This window comes from Camellia sinensis, chromosome 13 (assembly GCF_055761805.1).
Source record: "Camellia sinensis isolate YWXY chromosome 13, ASM5576180v1, whole genome shotgun sequence".
In the NCBI taxonomy this organism is placed as follows: Eukaryota; Viridiplantae; Streptophyta; class Magnoliopsida; order Ericales; family Theaceae; genus Camellia; species Camellia sinensis.
This window is the reverse complement of record NC_138973.1, coordinates 90383835-90405651: the sequence shown is the minus strand read 5'-3', so window position 1 is coordinate 90405651 and position 21817 is coordinate 90383835.

Here is a 21817-nt window from a genome sequence, read left to right as displayed (position 1 = left end):
GTGTTACGTTTGAGAAAAATACACTAAAAGAGTTTTTTTTAGAGTGTTACGTTTAATAATTTCAACATTCTGAGAAAATTCACATTTATACTTCAACACATAACACGCATGTTTATGCTTATCTATTTGTGTAATTCACATTAGAATGGGACCTTTGGGTCTATAAAAAAAAATAAAGAACCAACAGCAGTTTAAAAAATTACTATTTAAAATTTATTGGTACTTCACCCTTGCAATTACTCTCTTATCGATTGACAAAAAAAATAATTTATTCATACGACTAACGAATGAAAAATATTTTAATAGAACATATCTTTTCTTTTTGGCTTTTTTAAAGAGTGTAAGATTAACTATATTTTTAAAGTATAAAATTAACTATATTTTTAAAGTATAAGATTAACTATATTTTATTTAAATCTCAAGTGAGGTAAATACAAATTTACTAAATTTTTATACAAATCTAATGGTTTGTTTGACATGTATTAAAATAATATATATTATTTTAGTACATTTTTTTATTTGAATCACAATAATTTTATTTATTTAAATCATATTACTTATTATTTGAATCATATTACATCTCTATCAAACCACTTCCATCTCAATTCGTATTTTATACATCTTGGTAAAAAATTAAAAAATATATTAAACATGTACTTCCCAAATAATCTCTTAAATTCCAAATAGTAATGATCATGAATTTGAATTCTTGCTACAAGTGCATTAAATTCCAATTGATTTGGTAGATTTTTACTTTTTTACTTTAGTTTAAACCAAAGATTATTGGCCGCCGTCTGAAAAATGTATTGACTTTTTGACTTTTTGATTTTTTAGTTATTTTAGTCTGAATTAAAAAATTTAATTTAGGAAGAACTTTTTAACTTTTTGACTTTTTAAACTTTTTTTGTAAAAGAAAAATATAATGATTATGAATTAAATGTGATGTTTTATTTATTATAACTAAAATAATCTATTTTATTTTTTTGTGATTAAAATAGCCCCAAACCTCCTTCTCAAATGTAGCCTAAGGAGGTTTGAAGCATGGAAAAGTTTGAAAACTTAAACAGCATACAATGACTTCATTCTCTCTTACAATCTCTTTTGGTACATTCATAATCTATTTTCGTGCTTTGAAATTTGAATCCAAAGTGTTGATTAGTTGGCTTTCTACGAAGCAACTTCTTAGTTTAAATCAACGATTGCCCCTTGGACTATGAGGTACTGCCTGGACTTTTGGAATTTATAATGAGTTTCATTTTTGTAAAACAAATTGTGTATATTGTTTAGATAAAAAATTAGGTCGATCTGATAATTATAATGTATTCAATTTATAGGGCTTATCACTGAAAATATAAAAAATTTATTTTCAAAAATATATTTACCGTCTATTTTTTTGAGACAAATACAATAAATTGAATATGTTACAATTATCAAGTCGGTCTAATTTTGTGTGTAGATAATATTCACAAAAAATCTTATAAAATAAATAATTCGAATTATCAAAATGAAATCTATAATAAACTTTATAGATCTAAACAATACCATCAATCCAAATCTCGGATTGAAAGGAAATTAGCCCTAAATTAAAATGGTTTTTGACAGTAAAATCATCTATTCATGGTTAAGCAAAGTGATTCACACCAAGTTATACACATTATAATAATAGAGATGGCTTCTCTCCCGCCTATATCAGACTGGAGGGTGTTGTTGGGCCTTCGTAAGCCTACCACAGAGATTGCATCGGTGATTCAAACCATCAAATATGTAAAAATCGTCGAGTACTTCATCCTTACAAAAACTCACGTTGATCGAATATTAATAGCTACTTGATGATATTATGTTTGTGTCAATGGTAAGTATAATTTTAAAAATAAATTGTTAACACAAATATGATATGATCAAGCTGCTATTGATATCTAATCAATGTGATTTTTTGTAAAGATGAAATACTCGCCAAGTTCTACACATTCAACGGTTTAGATTATCGAGAAGGACCCAAAATGGACCAAACTGGATTGTCTAATTTAATGACTAGACTGGAGATAGTCCAATTCTATAATAATATAGGTTGGGCTTCTCTCATTGTAACGCCTCGATATTTTAATCATTTATAACTATCAACCCTTTTATTTTTATTTTTATTTTCATTTCATAATAGAAGTTAGTGTTTAATAAAGGTATAAATAGAATGCGTCAATGCGATGATCTAAAAATACTTCTCTTTCTTCTTGAACTTCTCAAAAAATTACATGTCCACAATACATTAATAACTTTCCAAAATACAAATAATTACACTAGTAGTTCAAAGAGTTAGAGAGAGATGCGTTCAAAAAAAAAATGAGTTAGAGAGAGATTCAATAAGGATACCCTAATTGCTTACATCTTTCGAGACAAAGGTCTTAATTACACAAAATAGAATACTATCCAGACAAGTTAGCTAGGTAGTTATATCGCGAATAGTACATCAAAACGAGCGTCCATGCTCCGCCAAATATCCCCATTATCTAGTCAACATGGTAGAACTCTATCATCTTGGCCTGAAAGTGTTAATTATGATAGAATGATCAAAATTGCCTAATAGAAATACATTTAACGAGATATATAAACATTTAATATAAGTATGATCATGTTAATCCAATGTCATGCCCAAAATTCATCTTTTTGTTCTATGCAAAAGAATGATACATCAGTGCACCTTTATTCAAAACAAACCAATATTAAGTACAGGGTGGTAAACACGCACTAGAACCCCAAAGTATGAGCCATATATATATATATATATATATCAAAATAGTCTCATATTTGCTAGCATCAAGCACAAAAGGGCAGTTGGGTACCTAAAACAAACATTTTCTCATATTTTTCGACAATAAGCACAGAAAGGCAATTGAGCACCTTGAAAACATCATTTCCCACATTTATCTGGCATCAAGCACGTGATAGGATAATTGGGCACCTTGACTCCCCGTGTAGGTATCAATACAATACTTAACACATATTTCAAAAACTAACTCACTACCCAGATTACTATGTCGTTTTCCCCTTTTCCAATATTCCAACATCCAAAACAATGGACCAATAAGAGTTCAAAACCATGAAATGCAATATGATGCATGAGTTTGCAAAATTCAACAATTTGCCTAGAGTTCCATTTAATTTCATAAGAAATAAACATTTTAATCCATAGAGAAAAGGAATCACAATCATATAATTTCCAAAAGCTTCCATAATCATTCATCATGACAATAAAATCCCCAAAATTCATATCCTCATAAGATTTCCAAGTGTATCAACATAGCATCAACTCTATTTCATCACAATATCCATTTGTTTTCAAATCTTTCCTTTAAACCCAAAATCACAAAGTAGGGTTTTATAAAAAAAAAATTGGGATTTTTTCTCATTTTCTTCATCAATCAAAAAACCAACAACAAATGACCATTTTTACACAAAAACTTTCAAAATATTTCAAAAGTTTTTAGTGAAACCCCATATTCATACATCGACATCCTTTTAATCAAAGTCATCTATATCATACATCATTATGTCTACAAAAATATTACATATTCATAGCAAAATATAGATATACAAATTTAAAGGTATTCCTGATAACAGAGAAGAAAACCTTGTCCATTGATTAATCAAATGAGTACAAATATATAAGCTCATATACTCTCATTTGGTAGTGATTGAAACTATACCCACCCTACAATTTTTTTTCGCTCTCTAGAAAATGACCGTTGACGAAGCTTTGTAAATGATGGATCGACGAGATGAACATGGATGCTCAATGGAGGAGAAAGATCATCTCATCCGAAGCACAAAAAAGATCAAGAGCACCATCATTCAAGCTGACGAAGCCATGAATGAGCCTCAGCTAGTGGAAACCGAAACAGGGCCAGGTAAAAGCAGTGCTAATCAACTGCCAAAGGGAAGCCCTAACGAAATCGAAGTAAGTGTTAGCATTTGTGCCCTCAAAAGCCAATTTATTGACTTTATTAATTGATTATATAAATTGCTTGGCATTTTATATTTTGCATTTTGTTTGTTATTATGGGTAATATTATATTTAATGTTACATATGATGTGAACATAAGGTCCCTTGGGTAACATTGTAGAAAAACATGATAATGGTTAATGAACCAAAAGTTGGGAGTTATGATTTTTTGGTGCCTTGTAGACCCAATTAATGTTCTAGGCTGTGGGTGTTGATTGGGCGTCACACTACTATGACCTACATCTGTTTTGCTGCTATATGATAGAATGATTAACGCCATCATTGAGGTAGTGACCTTAGGCAAATAAGTGAGTGTTATGCAATAAGTACATGCACTGAACAGGATCGGTTTTGAGAATACCTATGGAATGATCACTGCCAATTTAAAAGATAGTTCTATTACAATACACTTATTTTCCTTTGACCTAAGAGGCTTATATAAATTAATTAACTATTCATTTAACTTTGACATTGTCAATCGGTGGCACCGAATCAAAGGCTATACACGGATATGTTGGGTTATGTGAGTGGTAATTGATTTATATAGGCGCTTAACATGGAATCCACCATTCTCAAAGTGAGAAAGTATATTCAAGCAATTTTTCCTATTAGCATTGAACCAAAAGAAAACTGGTCGGTTACTTTTTCGTAAAAATATTTTATACATATATAATTGTAAAAATACTATTTTTGGAAAATGCTTTTAGGGTCCAATTAGAAGAAGAAAAAATTAGAATTCAGTTACATGAGTTAGGGCTTTTGATAGTGATACATTTGTCCATACCTAATAGCTCATGTGGAATATAGTTTGGTGGAAGGAAATTTGTGATTAATTGTAAGAAAGGGCCTCCCTTGTAATTCTCTACTTTTAGGGTTTAATTGTAATGTGTTGATGGACATTATTGCAATTAGTGGAAGTTCTATATTATCTGTTTAAAAGATAATTAATGAAAAATTGGATAAGTTGTATCCTGTATATTTAAGATAAAAGATACATCTTTTATTTTATCCCCACAACTAAAAGATAGAGATCCCTAAGGATCCCACCTACATGCAAACTCTATCATGTGTTGTATATATATATCAAATGTATTTGATACAAAAATTTGCCATCAGAATTTTTAAGGTCTGTAGAAAAATGTACACAAAATAAATTTAAGAGGGTGCAAGGTGAATCACTTTGGAGGCGAGACACTTGGATCGCTTTGTGAGGTATTATCAAACGCTAGGATTAAGGTATTTTAGATTGTGTAATTAGGTGGCATTTTTTTGAAAAATTGTTTTTCAAAATAAATTATTTTTTCGCAAACTTTCAGTAAGCACAACTAAAGATCGAATGGAAATTAATGAGGGCAATACAGCACCAGCACAATCTTTCAAGCAAGCACTTCTCCGATCACGTTTTAATGAGAGTCGAAATGAGAAAAATTTCGATGGTGATGTAGAAGACTTATCTTCTAATGGGAAGGAAACCCTGATGAGGAAAAATTAGAAGCAGAAGAGGATATGAAGGAAGACAAATAAGGAATTCCAAAAGTAAAACTCCCGCTAGCCTTTCTAAAGAAAATTAGAGAGCCGGGGAGGAAATGTCTGATTGTGAGATTGTTGGAGAAAACAATAGGGTACAAACTGTTTATGATGAAAATTATGAAAATCTGGGGTTTGTAGGCTAACTTTGAAGCTTTGGAAATAGGTAATGGATTTTTCATAGTTAAATTTGATATGGCTGACGACTATATAAAATTCTTCATTGGTGGCCCTTGGATCGTGATAGACCATTATGTAACGGTAAGAAAATGGCAACAAGACTTCAAACCTGATGAAGCTGAAGAGGATACAACTGCGATTTGGGTGCGATTCCCTAACTTACCCATTAAGTACTACAATGAGAAAGTACTATATCACATAGCAAAGGTACTAAATGTTCCCCTGAAAATCGATATTAACACGGCAATGGCGGCAAAAGGGAAATATGCTCAAGTTTGTGTGGAGATGGATCTCAGGAAGCCATTGATTTCACATTTCTCTATAGGTAAATACACATATAGAATTAAATATGAGCATCTACACTCATTATGTTTTTCTTGTGGCAGGATTGGGCTTCGGAGAGAATCTTGCAATGACCACACCAGCAGCACACTGGAAAAGCTAGGTCAAGCTTTAATCGGGGAAGACAGTGAGAGCCTGCACACTAACTCCAGCAATGGGTCAGGCCCAACAAACAATGACCAATTAAACGATGCAAACATTGCGAGAAATGGGGCCTAGACGACAGTGTCCAATAAACATAGAAAGCCAAAGAGCCCAAATGTGAATAAATGGGAAAGTACCCAAAGCAGTAACAAATTTGAAGTTCTTAAAGAAAATAGAGAGCACACCAAGGATAACAAAGCCCATACTGTGGAATGAGAAAAATCTAAGTAGCAAAACCCAAAACAAAAATGGCTTTAAGTATAAGAACAAACCAATTACAAAGACAAGAAATGAACGAGACAGCACTGAAATGGCTACAGATAAAAAAAGAAAGGAAATCAGACTAGGCAAGAAAGGAGTAACTGACATGAAGATTCCGAATCAAGTAGCAGGTCTAGAGATAGGAGAGTTTGCAATCCATTCTAGCCACATTAATCACATACCAACCAATCAATCAACCTCCACTAGCCACCGGCCATCAAATACCCAGTTGTGCATCACCACTAACCAAACTCCACCAAACCAACCTAAACATAAAACAAACAGAACCAAACACAAAGACCCACCAAACAAAAATGGAAGAGGTAAAGGAGAACTTCTCAACGGTACAACACAGGTTGAGTCAGAACAGAGTTTTCGTGTGTCTCACACCAAGGAAATAAGTATATCATCTCATCACTTCAGAATGGTGGAACGAGAAAGTAAAGGTGAGCATACAACCGTAGAGACAAATAAAAGCAAATCAGGACCAACACTACATCTTGATATCCCCCCTGAAATCGATAGAAGCCAACTTCAAAGCAGTAAAGGGCTATCTGGCTCTTGAGGACCAGAACCCACTACCTAACCAAGGCATACCTTCCATGGATTTTCTGATTTGGAATTGCAGAGGTGCAAGTAACAAGAGGTTCAAAAGAAATATGAGGGAATTAGTTCAAATCCATAAACCAGACCTGCTTATCCTTATGGAGACTAAGGTGGAATTTAATTCTATGGGAATGTTCTTCAACTACATGGGGTTCACTACCTCTGCACGTGTGGATCTAATTGGGCGTAGTGAAGCTATTTGGATGGTATGGAATCCTAATGTTGTTAATGTTAGAGTTGTAGAGGCTAACTCTCAACTAATCACGGCAACAATATCAAGGCAAGATTTTCCAGATTAGCTACTTTCAGTAGTTTATGCAAGCCCGAATAGCAACAAACGGGATGAGTTATAGGAGCACCTGGAAACTATTTCACAGAACATGACCCAACCTTGGCTGGTGGCTGGGGATTTCAATGCTTTCTCCACCTCTAATGAGAAATGAAGTCTATTGGGAATTCCAAACCTCAATCAGAGTCAGGATCAAATGAGGAGTAGGAAATTCAATGAAATGATGAACACTTGCAACCTAATGGATCTGGGATGCTCAAGACCTAGACTGACTTGGTCTAACAATAGAAAGGGTTGGGCTAACACCATGGTCAGATTAGATAGAGCCATGTGTAACACTGAGTGGAGAACTAGCTTTCCAGAAGGATCTGTCCACAACCTGTCTCGTGCTTACTCAGATCATTCTCCTATGATGGTGTTCACTCAAGGTATGTCTCCCTTTAAGCCTACTTGCAAGCCTTTTAAGTTTCTTGCTGCTTGGATTTCTCATGAGGGCTTTAAATCAGTGGTGGATAATAATTGGTCTAAAACCAACCCATCATTTAGTAGTAAACTGGACACCTTAGCCCATGATGCTAGTATTTGGAACAAAGATATTTTTAGTAACATATTTCGCAAGAAGAGATGGTTACTTGGGAGAATTGAAGGCATACAAAAATCCCAAGCAACTCTCTATTCTCATAATCTTCATAATCTTGAATTGGATCTTGTTGATCAATACAACAAAATTTTATACCAGGAAGAACTTTTGTGGTTTCAAAAATCTAGATCCAATTGGATCACTCAGGGGGAGAGAAACACTAAATTCTTTCACCTCACAACCCTGGCCAAAAGAAAAAAGAGGAGGATTGAGATCTTTAAGAATGAAGATGGTGCTTGGGTTGAGCAACCCAACATGCTTAAGTCTATGATTACTAAATTCTTTGTTAACCTGTTCAGCTACTCCCTTCCCATTTTTCTTGAGCATTGGAATAATCTGGTAAGATATAAACTTAGTGATGCTAATAATGCCCAACTTAATAGCACTGTCACTGATGAGGAAATTTGGAAGGTTGTGCAACATATCAATGCCTTTAAAGCCCCTGGCAGAGATGGGTTTCAAGCTATCTTCTACCATACCTACTGGTCTACCATTGGCCCTTCTGTTTGTGACTTTGTGAAAAACTACTTCCTTAATAGGCATATTCCTTTTTAAGTTAATAGAACTCTTGTTGCCTTAATTCCTAAGATTGAAAATCCTGAGAATCTTAAATAGTTTAGGCCTATTAGCCTTTACAATGTGACTTACAAAATTATTTCCAAAATTATTGTAAGTAGAATTTTACCTTTATTGAGGAAACTTGTTAGACCCAATCAGTGCAGTTTTATACTTGGTAGGCATGCTAGTGATAATATCATTATCTCTCAAGAAATAATTCACTCTTTGAACATCGAAAAAGGGAAACAAGGGGGCATGATTTTGAAAATTGATTTGGAAAAGGCGTATGACAAAATCTCTTGGGACTTTTTAAAACAAATTCTTGAGGAGTTCAATTTTGACAACAACTTGATTGAATTTATTATGTGTTGTGTTACTAATGTGAAAACTACTATTATTTGGAATGGTGAACCTCTTGAGGACTTTCAACCTAATAAATGTTTGCGACAAGGTGACCCACTATCCCCTTATATTTTCATCTTATGCATGGAGAGACTTTCTAATATGATAAACTTCAAAGCTGATAATAAAAATTGGAAAGGGCTAAAGTTCACTAAAGGTAGGCCTAGTCTCACCCATTTGTTTTTTGCTGATGATCTTATGCTTTTTGGCCAAGCTTCCATGACTACTTGCAATACCATTATGGAAGTCATAGAGGAATTATGTGATATCTCTGGATTGAGACTCAATCCCCATAAATCCAAACTTTATGTCTCTCCCAATATTGAGAGAAGGCAGGCCAAAGAGTTAAGTACCAAATATGGTATTCCCTTAACCTCTGATCTTAGGAAATACCTGGAGGTTCCACTCATTCATGGCAGAGTGAGTAGAAGCCATTTCCATGAGAACTTGGAGAAAATGCAAAAAAGATTGGCTGGGTGGAAAGCCAATACTTTATCTATAACAGGCAAAGCCACACTCATCAAATTTGTCAATTCTGTCATTCCTTCGTATACTATGTAAACCATGTTACTACCTAAAAAGGTGAGTAATGACATTGACAGGTTAAATAGAAACTTTCTATGGGGTGATACCCAGGAAATAAAGAAAATTCATCTCGTTAATTGGGATGTTGTGTGCATTATGCAAAAACATGGTGGTTGGCCATTAAAAAGGCCAAGGATCAGAATTTGGCTTTGTTGACTAAGTTGGGCTAGCACCTTCTAAACAACAAAGAAGGCATGCGGTGTAAAGTTTTGAAAGATAAATACCTAAAAAACACCTCCCTTCATGCTTGGAATAAAGGCAGAAAAGCCTCTTACTTATGAAGAGGCATTATGTCTACCAAAAATATATTGAGAAAAGGTGTAACTTGGAATGTTGGGAATGGGCAGACTGTGGATGTGTGGAAAGATTGGTGGTGTGACAACAAGTCCTTTGAGGATCTTGTGGCTACATCTAACCAACCTACTTCTCTTGATCATACCAATATTAACAGGGTGTGTGACCTGTTAACAGTTGATGGTAATTGGGATGAGGATGCTATCTATAGAAATTTCCCAACCTGTATTGCTCATGTGATTCTAGGGAAACCCTCCCCTTCTATCTTTGAGAAGAATAGTCCTGAGTGGAAAGGATCACTTGATGGATCCTTTACTGTGTCCTCTATTTACAATCTCCTCATTGGGACTCTTGATAATGAGAAAGATTGGGGCTGGATTTGGAAGTTCAAATTGCCTCAAAAGCTTAAAGGTTTTTTATAGACTATCTTCCATGGAAAACTTCTCACTAATCAAATGCGTCTCAAGAGAAGTCTAACTGATAATCCTCAATGCCCTAACTGTTGTGGGATTGAGGATATGTCTCACCTCTTTAGGGATTGTTATAAGGCTAAGAAAGTGTGGTTAGCCATTTTTAACAAGCACTGGTACCTAGATATGATGCGGAAATCTTGGCTAGAATGGCTCAAGAGTAATTCTCAAAATAAAAAACATTTTAATGCAAATACCTCTTGGCAAACTGTGTTTGTTATTGCTTTATGGAAAATCTGGAAAAACAAAAACTTTAAGATTTTCAAGGAAAAATCTATTTTCATCCAAGAGAGTGTTAAATTTATCTTGGATTACTTTAGAGAGATTAACCAAGCTTTTATTCATTCAATATCTAACCCCAGACCTTCTTATAGACTAATCATTTGAAATTTACCACCTGCAGGTAGACTAAAACTTTACACTGATGGCAGCAGGTGAATTGGAGGAGCTGGAGGATTTGGTGGACTGATTAGAGATGAAAGAGGTGCTTGGGTGTGTGGGTACTACAGTAAATTGCAAAGTGGGACAAGCTTAGAAGCTGAACTATGGGTTGTCTACAAGGTCCTTACTACTATCTTGCATAAAGGATTGAACAATGTGATCATTGAGTCCGACGCTACACGGGTAGTGCAATTGGTGCAAGAGGAGATCAGTGACAAATGCCCCTTTAAAAGTCTTGTGAAAGATATTCAAATCCTTTTTAATGGTTATGTATGCACTATGCAGCATGTTTGGAAGGAAGGGAATTTATGTGCTGATGCTTTGGCTAAAATGGGAGCTGACCAACCAGAAGAGATGCTGGTGATGAATGATCCACCGGCTGAGATTTGAAGTATCTTAGTTTCAGACATGATAGGGATGTCAAGAGAGAGGGCTTAGCCTCTATTTGTTGTTTCTTTTCTTCCGATTTACCCAAAAAAAAAAAAACAAATATATAAGCTAATAGAATAAAACCCTAACAACCTAAAGGGCTAAAGTATCCTTAACGAATAATATAACTACAATAATTTACACCCCTCTCAAACTGAGGATGAAAGCGTAGAAAGTATCGAAAGTTTGCCAAGAAGAAAATGAAAACAAGCAACAGTGTGAGTCTTCGTAAAAAATTGGCCAACTGAAAAGAGGAGGGAACAAAAGGGAGAGTAATAGTGCCAGCCTGAAGATGTTATCTGACAAAGTGACAATCTATTTTCAATATGCTTGGTCCGCTTATGGAAGACTGAATTATGGGCAATTTGGACAGCACTCTGATTATCACAATATAACGAAATTGGATCAGAAAGAGAGACACACATATCAGAAAGAAACCATCAAAGCCAAACAATGTTAGAAGTAGCATGAGCCATGGCACGATACTCAGCCTCAGTGGTAGAACGAGCAATAACAGACTATTTCTTACTCTTCCAAGATATGAGAGAATCGCCGAGGAAAACACAAAGACTAGAAGTGGATTTGCAATCAGCGATGTCACCTGCCCAACTAGCGTCAGCATAGGCATGAAGAGTCAAATCCGAAAAGGCAAATAACAACAAACATTGCAACAAAGTGCCATGAAGGTAGCGCAGAGTATGGAGTAAGACAACTTAATGTGTAGAACGAGGAGCAGAAACAAACTGACTGAGAATGTGCATAGCATAGGAGATATCTGGACGAGTAATGGTGAGGTAACCAAGGCACCCAACCAACTCGCGATACAAAGTGAGATCCTTAAAAGGAATGCCATTAGAAGTAGAAAACTTAGCATGCAACTCAAGATAAGTATTGACAATTTTGTCATCAGTGAGATTGGCACGAGAAAAAATATCACGGGCATATTTAGTCTGAGAGAGAAAATACCCAGTAGGAGAAGTAGCAACCTTAATACCAAGAAAATACTGAAGAAACCCCAAATCCTTCATCTCGAACTCCTGAAGAAAATGATGCTTAACCTTCTCAATAGTACTATAATCAAAGCCAGTAATGATCATATCATCCACATATAAGAAAAGGAGAACAAGGCCAACAGAAGTGCGCCAAAAAAAAAAGAGCACAATTATGATGGCTAGGGCAAAAACCAAGCTAAAGTGCAACAGAGTAAAATCGCTCATACCAAGCATAAGGAGACTGTTTAAGACCATATAGAGCACGACGAAGACGACAAACAACACCAGGAAAGTGAGAGAGACCTGGTGGAGGGCGCATATACACTTCTTCAGCAAGATGTCCATTCAGAAAAACACTTTTGACATCTAGTTGAAACAAAGGCCAGTGATGGGCAGCAGCAACAAAGATAAAAATACGAACAGTAGTCATTTTGGCAACGGAGGCAAAAGTCTCATCGTAATTAATCCCATACTCCTGAGAAAAAGCCCTGGGCAATCAAACGAGCTTTGTACCATTCCAAAGAACCATCAGAAAGGGTTTTGACCTTATAGACCCATTTATAGCCTACAACATTCCTGTTAGCAGGTAATGGAACCAAATCCTAAGTCTGAGTGTTAATCAAAATAGTTAACTCGTTATTCATAGCAGCAATCCAATTAGGATAATGACAAGCTTCCTTGTATGACCTGGGCTCAAAATAAGTATGAAGACAAGAAAGAAAATACTGATAGAAAAGAAAAAAACATGTATTACCAAAACCGTACCAGTTCGGAGGATGATGGTCTCACTTTGGAAAGTGATGTGTAGAAGGAGCAAGATCCAAAGAAATAGCTAGAGGGACAGTAGAGCTAGAGACAGACGAGCTCGGAAGTGCTTTGCGGCGCTAATAAACAAGAAGAAGAGCAAGGAAAACGGGAGTTGGAGAGGAAGTAGCTGGCGAGATATCAGAAGTACTAGTAAGAGGCAAAATAGAGACCTTAAGATCAGAAACAAACTCATCAGGAGAAACATTAGGAGGAAATGGGTCAACGTGAACCAATTCATCCTTGGTAATAGGGACATGGGTCGAAGGTATAGTATAGTATGGTAGTTTTTCAAAAAAGTAGAAGGTATAGTGTAGTAGGGTAGTTTTTCTAAAAAGGTGATATATCTAGACATATATAGCTTTTTGGTGGCAGGATTATAGCACCGATAACCGTTATCCCAGATAGGCAACCCAAGAGGAAGGGTGAATTGGGTTATTTAAAAAATTTTACAATATTAAAATTTATAAAAACAATATTCAGAATTTTGACAAATAAAAAACAAAATAATAATTATCAATATAAAAAATAAGAGAGATAGAGAGAGAAAATCAAACACTGAGATTTATAGTGGTTCGGTACGCCAGGCCTACGTCCACTCCCCAAGGAACCTCCTTGAGAATTTCTTTACTATCAAAATGAATTAATACACCACCAAGTCTTCACCAAGCTTGTGGATTTTACACAGGACTTATTCTTATCTATTGAGCCTTATTCAACAATAAATGTCTCACCCTTATAAAAATCTCTCACAAAAATAATAAATAAAAATAAGTGGTACTTATTCCCTCTTTTACAATAATTCTCTTACAAATAGTAAATATGAATGTATAAGAACAAAAGCTACACTTAGATTTGAAAGTGAAAGAGCAAAATACAATATACTCAAAATTTTAGAGCACACAGAAATTTTTTCTCTTCAAGTTCTTAATTTTCTTCACACAAAACACTTCTATTTATACCCAAAAATATACCCATTGGAGAGGCAGACGCTCCTCTGCCAAATCATAAGGCATCTATTTGTTTCAACTTTTCATCATGAGGCACCTTTTCCTTTTTGTCAAACATTGTGGCTGAAATTTGAACAAAACTCATAAACATGTGAGTTTTGACTAATATATAAAGAAATGAGGTAAAAAATTCCTACAAAGTCCACATTAATTTATATAAAGATGTAGCTTTAACATTTAATTTCAAATTTCAACATGTGAGTTAAAATTCAACATGTGAATATGTTGCAATTTTGCAACCATTTCTTTTTATATTATATATATATATATCCCTTCTAAAAATTTTGTAATTGTTGAAGAGATTATAAATACACTCAAATAAAAGTAACCAATCATCCCATGTGAGTATATTAAATTTGTCAAAAGATGACAACTCACTAAAATCACATTTGTCAAAAAGATACAACTAATCAATTTTAATTTTGTCAAAAAGTGAATAGTGATCAGCCGAATTTTTTCAAAATCATGAATAGTAATATTTTCAAAATATTTTCATTTAATTAAAATTTATAACAAATATATCATATAACTTATATTTTAAACAGATAATATTTTGTGTCAAATAATATTTTAGACATCATCAAAATTAAACAATAAGATTAACAATCTCTCCCTTTTTGATGATGGTAATATTTGTATGGATTTGACACAAAACAAAAATCAACAAGTTATTTGATAATTTTGCAACATAAAATATTTAAAACGCATGTATGCATGCACAGCAATTCAAAATCATATTTTTTCTCCCCCTTTGACATCATTAAAATAAAATATGGAGATAGGAAACAAACACATTTGATAAAATAATCTGAGATGCCAAAAAGATAATAATGGTCCTTCTGTCTTGTCTGAATCATTGTGGGAATTTTGGAGCATCTCGAGCACACAAAATGTTGACAAACAAAAGATTTGAGCAGATATGCATCGAGTATTGGATCAATGGAATGTATAAAAAGTGACACAAATGATAGACAAAGATACGAAATTATCAAGTGTTGGAGAGAAAAATTTATTTTACCTTCTTCTGTAATCATGTCTTTCCTTATCTTAGCCATCAATGGTTCGGACATATATGAGGTGCCTGTAATGCAGGCAAATGAGAGCTTACCAGTGGTGCAGGCACACCCTATTCCTGTAAACGAGGGTCCTAGTGTTATTGATAATCAAAATGATATCGATACTATTAATAATACTATGGCTCTTAGTACATAGGCAATGACTGCAGTTTCCAATATGGCGCAATGATTACAAGCAAGAGTACAAGAAAATCAACAATAGAGAGATGAGGTGTACTTGTTAAAATAACAACTGGTTAATATGTGTAAGGAGAAGAAAGAGCTAAAAAGGAAAAATGCACAGTTGGAGAATGCGGTGCAATATTATGCATCGGTTATAATGCCAAGACTCACAGAAGTCGAAAATAGAGAAAGGCATGTAAAAGAGGCTCATGAAAAATTGTTGAGAGAAGTGAAATGGAAAAAATTTGTGAAGCCTTCTGAAAACTTACATGTAATCGAGTAATATTTTCTCATTCTGAAATAAAATTGCAAGCATTTCGCCTTCCTTTTTTTTTAATTTATATAAATTCTGTCTTTGCAAAAAAAAATTTAGTGGTGCAAATAAGAAGTAGTGCAAATAAGGAAAATATATATATATATATATGCTCCCCCTAAAATTATGCACAGAATATACATACGTCCCTTTTATTTATTTATTTATTTATTTATTTTTATAATAATTGTTAATCTCAAAATATATGAGTCTCCTCCTAAATTAATGCACTAAAAATTACATAAATTTGAAGAAACAAATTACCAATCTATAATACCAAGGGCCATTAAGATCCGACCATAAACAATTACACCAAGTGCACTAGCATAAAAGGAGAAAATAAAAATAAAAACAATTTCTTCAGACAAGGTAGAAGCAATCATTATTAAATTCAAGAAAGTTTGGAGCACATACAACAAGTAAAAAAATATAACACAGTGCAAACAGAATTTTAACATGTTGATCGGTGATGACCTTAATGATCGGAAAAAATGGAGCAGATCGTGTAGATCGGTGATGAATTTTTGTAGATCGACAATGGATCTTGATGGATTAGTCACGGATCTGGATGGATCAGTCACAGATCTTGATGGATCGGTGATGGAACTTGATGAATCGGCAATGATGGTGATGCAGATTTTGGGTAAAGTAGTGATGGATCTCGGTAGATTGGTGAGGGATTTGGGTGGATGATGGTAGTGATGAAAGTGATGGATGATGTTATGGATGGTAGAGCTGGTTGTAGACGATAGTGAGGATGAAGATGGTGTCGGCTGAGGATGAGAGGAAGAAAGGGAGAGCGAAAGAGTAAAAGAAAGAGAAAACAGAGAGTAAGGGAGTGAGCGAGTGAGAGATAGAGACGGAGCGGGTGAGAGAGAGAGAGAGAATATATGTATACATATGCATATAATTTTTTATTATTATTATTATTATTTTTTATAATAATTATTATTATTACTATAGTTATTTTATTTAATTATTTATTATCATTATTATTATATATGTATATATATTTTTTTATTTATAAATTTTTTTTAATATAAACATTATATTGGAGTATTTATCATACCGAGTTCAGTTCTAATATAACAAAATTGTTCTTCATTTAGAGGCTTGGTAAATATGTCAGCTAAATAACGATTTGTAAGCACAAATTTGAGTTCAATGTCACCTTTGAGTACATGATCTCTTAGAAAATGATGTCTTATTTCAATGTGTTTAGTGTGTCAGTGCTGAATAGGATTTTTTAAAAGGTTAATGGCACTTGTCTTGTCACATTTTATAGGAATATGATCATAGTGAAGTCCAAAATCTTGAAGTTGTTGTTTCATCCAAAGTAATTGTGTACAACACTCAGCAGCGGCAATGTATTCTGCGTCAGTAGTTGAAAGAGCCACTAAGTTTTATTTTTTGCAAAACCAAGAAATGAAAGAATGTTCAAGAAAATGACAAGTGCCACTAGTGCTTTTTCAGTCAAGCCTACATCTCGCAAAGTTGGCATATGAGTAACCAAAAGTTCAAAAGTGGTTCTCTTAGGATACCATAATCCCAAATTTAGAGTGCTAACAAGATATCTGAAAATACGTTTGACTGCGATGATGTGTGACTCTTTCAGTGCGGATTGAAAACGTGTGCACATACAAATACTAAACATTATATCGGGTCTACTTGCAGTAAGATAGAGTAGAGAACCAATCATACCTCGATATTTCTTTTCATCTACAGGTTTACATTGCTCATCTTTATCGATTTTTATTGATGTGCTTATTGGAGTTGCTGCAGGCTTTGACGATTCCAGTTCAAACCTTTTGAGTAGATCCTTGATATATTTCGTTTGATTTAAATGAATCCCATCATTAGTTTGTTTAATTTGTAGACCAATGAAGTAATTAAATTCCCCCATAATACTCATTTCAAATTCACCATGCATATCTTTAGGAAACCCTTTACACAAATTTTCATTAGTAGCACCAATAATGATATGATCAACATAAATTTGAACAATTAGCATATCTTCCTTTTTGATTTTTATAAAAAGTATTGCATCAATTTTTCCTCTACAAAAACCTTTAAGTAGAAAATTACTCAATCTTTCATACCAAGCTCTAGAAGTTTGTTTTAAGCCATATAAGGCTTTTGAAAGTTTGAAAATATGATCCGGGTATTTATGATTTTCAAAACCGGGAAGTTGTTCAACATAAACTTCCTCCGAAATGTACCCATTTAAAAAAGCACTTTTAACATCCATTTGATATAATTTAAAATCTTTAAAACATGCAAAAGTAAGTAACATTCTAATAGCTTTAAGTCTAGCAACTGGTGCAAAAGTTTCAACAAAATCAATGCCCTCTTCTTGATTATAACCTTGAGCTGCTAATCTAGCTTTATTTCTAGTAACAACTCCGAATTCATCCATTTTATTTTGAAAAATCCATTTTGTACCAACAACAGAATGATCCTTAGGTCGAGGAGTTAAAAACCAAACTTCATTCCTTTCAAATTGATTTAATTTTTCTTGCATTGCTAAAATCTAGTTTTCATCATTTTCAGCTTTTTAAAATGATTTTGGTTCAATTTGTGAAACAAACACTAAGTTACCACAAACATTTTTAATAGAGGAACGAGTTTTTATACCTTCCACCGCATCACCTATGATGAGATCTTTGGGGTAGCCATGAACATACTTCCATTCTTTTGGTAAATTTGAGACGTTTTTTAGAAGAGCATATATTTCTTGAAGTTTTTCAATTGTCATTTCTTCTTTATGTTCGCGTAATGGATTTTCTTCATTTTCTTTTATATAAATATTCTCCATGCTTGGTTGTTTTTCTATAATATCATTACTTACAAGATTCTTAGAAATAATGTTATTAGATTCATCAAAAACAATATGCACAAATTCTTCAACAAGTAGAGTTCTTTTATTAAATACTCTATAGACTTTACTGGAAATTGAATATCCAAGAAATATAGCTTTATCCGATTTAACATCAAATTTTCCTAAATTAATACAAAGTATTTACAACCAAATGCACGCAAGTGACTAATATTATATTTTTTACCTTTCCAAATTTCATAAGAGGTTTTCTTAAGAATAGATCTAATCCTAGCTCGATTTACAACATAGCATGCAGTGTTAACAACTTCTGCCCATAAATATTTAGGCAAATTATTTTCACAAAGCATAGTACGGTTTATTTCTTCAAGAGTTCTATTTTTTCTTTCAACTACACCATTTTGTTAAGGAGTTCTAAGGGCGGAAAAGTTATAATTAATTCCAAACTCATCACAAAACATAATGAAATCATCATTTTCAAATTCTTTACCATGATCACTTCTGATACTACAAATATTAAGATTTTTTTCATTTTGAATTCTTTTACAAAATCTTGAGAAATTATAAAAAGCTTTATTTTTGTGTGCTAAAAATAATACCCATGTATATCTGTAGACGCGCCTGAACGTCCTGGGAAAATCCCGTTTTGTTCATTGGGCTTACTACAGTTCGGACTCAATGTCACGGTTCTTAATCTGATCTCGCAAAGTGCAATACGAGATTGATAAATTACCAAAAAGTCCAAATCCGGCAAATCATTTTGAAAAACTGATTTTTAGAAAGAAGTGCCAAACATGGACTGCTTTGCCAAATACAAAGTCGCCACCTAAATATTTTATTTTGGGGGAATTTAGGAAACCCTGACTCGTGCCTAAGGTCTCGTGTCCGTCATCACCAAAGTTGCCTCGACTCGGGAACTTGGGGACGATTGGGGAAGGTCATGCAATGAGCACCCCCACTCGCCCGATCAAAGATCGACCACTACTAAACATGATATCTTGTTTTTGAAAACATATGTGCTCTTATTTCGGTTTATTAGCCTAGAATTGCTACGTGATGCGCACAGCATACAAGTATAGACTGGATCGTCTAAGTTGGAACAAAACATCTCATGTTTTTTTTTTTAAAGCAGTTTGCTACTCGCAAGTAGGCTAAAATGCGGATTTTGCCACCCTTAAGTGGGCTTAGAAAACATGGTGGTTTGCCACTCTCAAGTGGGCTTAAAACTCGCAATCAATGAATTTTTCCAATTCAAGTAACCCAACATTCACCCACAGGCATTCAGGCAGTTATATATCACGTAAGCAGTTAGCCTCATAGCAAGCATGCTATCATGGCAGTCACTCACACACATGCAAGGATGCTAAAGCATAAACACTTACCGAGTACTCCGAGCCAAAACAAAAGCTATGTTAGAAATCAATGCATGATCCTAGCTATGTCAAGAATACCTAATGTAACATATACAAAATGCAACTAAGATAGGCTCGACTATTCTAAGATGACATATGAGATGCTACAGATAACATATATTTAACTCGAAATTGAAATACAATGCAGTTAGTATGATGCGTCGAGCCCGGTGCATGCAAGACAGATGAATGAATGCAAACATACGAAGCATAAGGATGCTAATTGAAACATGCCCTAAAACTAATCATCGTAAGCTGGTAAATAAAAGGGAAAAAGACGTGGGGTTGGAAGACATGCAGCACACACACGTACACTTACTACAAAGTTCGCCCTCTCGATGGAGGGTCCGAATAAATAATACAAAACCAACTAGCTAATCTAAGCTAATCTAATTAAACTAGTTATTGCACAACGAAATGAATAATACGCTACAGCTATTTATTACACAACATTAACTAAGTAAGCAATCTAAATAAGCATGTAAACCAAATGAAATAGGCTGTCATAGCTCTACTTTGGATGACCAAGGATGCATACATGCTCGAGTTGCCTCGTTCGGAAATCCTTCGCGACGCCCCAACTCGTCTTTGTTTGCAATTGATCTCAGAAACTTGCACAAAGCTCCAGAGAGATGAAACTCCATCCTGGGAATATGTGGGAAGGCTGCCGACCAGCTTATGGGCATGGGTGACCACCTGCCGACCACCTTTTGTGGTGGAAACCAAAAAAAGTGGTCGACCTGCCAGTAAACTTGGTTGGCCGACCAATTTCCTCTCCTGGTTTCTGGTTTTCTGCAACAAAGGGAAAGAGAGATGCACGGCAAAGTATTTGCAACACTTGTGTGCACGACCATTCTCCTCATCATTGCATAAGCTCAAGGGAGTGTAGTCCTCGACTCTCGAGCCACCAATCACGCATTTTGATGCATGATGGCCGAGGAGTCGAATTGCACGACTCAATATGAAATGAATGCACACATAAACACCTAAAGCCAACAACTCTGTCATGGGTAGTCAAGAGTGTCGGCGACCGGGAATCGAGACACGTTTCGTCACTTTGAGTACGAGACGTCCCTCATTTCTCGTGTTTGGGCTAACTCCTATCTCAAACACAATGCAACAAACATGGCATGCACAAATGCAACTCTAGCATGCAATCCTAATGTAATGCAACTAAGTGATGCAAACATACAAGGGATAACATGCAAACATGCAACTAGCATACACAATGCTATAAGCTACATGGTATGCACAATGCTCATGGCATTAGCATACACAATGCACGTGGAACTAATATACACAATGAGATGAACAAGGCATGCACAATGCAATGATCAATCATGCGACAACATGGCATACTCAATGCTATGAACTACAATGGCATACCCAATGCAAAATGGACTTAAACCAAAATGGATGGGCCTCAGCCACACCCAAATCAGTGGCCAAAACACTAAAACTAAGGCACCAAATGCAAGGCATGCATGCACATGCATTGGCCTATAAGCTAAGTAACAATAGACAACCCTTAGAGGCACCCAAAGGGTGAAAGAATTGGGAATATGGCAGGCCTAAATGCTCTGAAATATCATGGGAAATGATGCCAAATCACCCAATCAACACAAATGAGGCATGCAATGGCACCCAAAGCTATGCATTTGTACTACAACTATGCAAAACATGAAGCATATGACCAATGTAACCAAAAACAGTCCCAGAGCATGGTAAATCATGGACAAAATCTTCTTAAAGTCAAGCCAAAAGCATACTAGAACGACATGTTAAAGCTTGATACATGTTGGGCTATTTCATGGAAATGCATTACAAGTGCACGGAGCATGCAAGAGCCAACCAAACCGAACTAAAACAGAGTCATGACATGGCAAAACATCACCAAAAACATGCTGAAATGGAAAAAAAAAACCTAGAATGACATGCTACTTCATAAAGCAAACAAGACTAGTTTGTGTGATTTATACTACAAGTGTATTAGGCATGCATGGGATGATCGAACCAAGTCAAAACAGATCTGAGGCATGCCAAAATA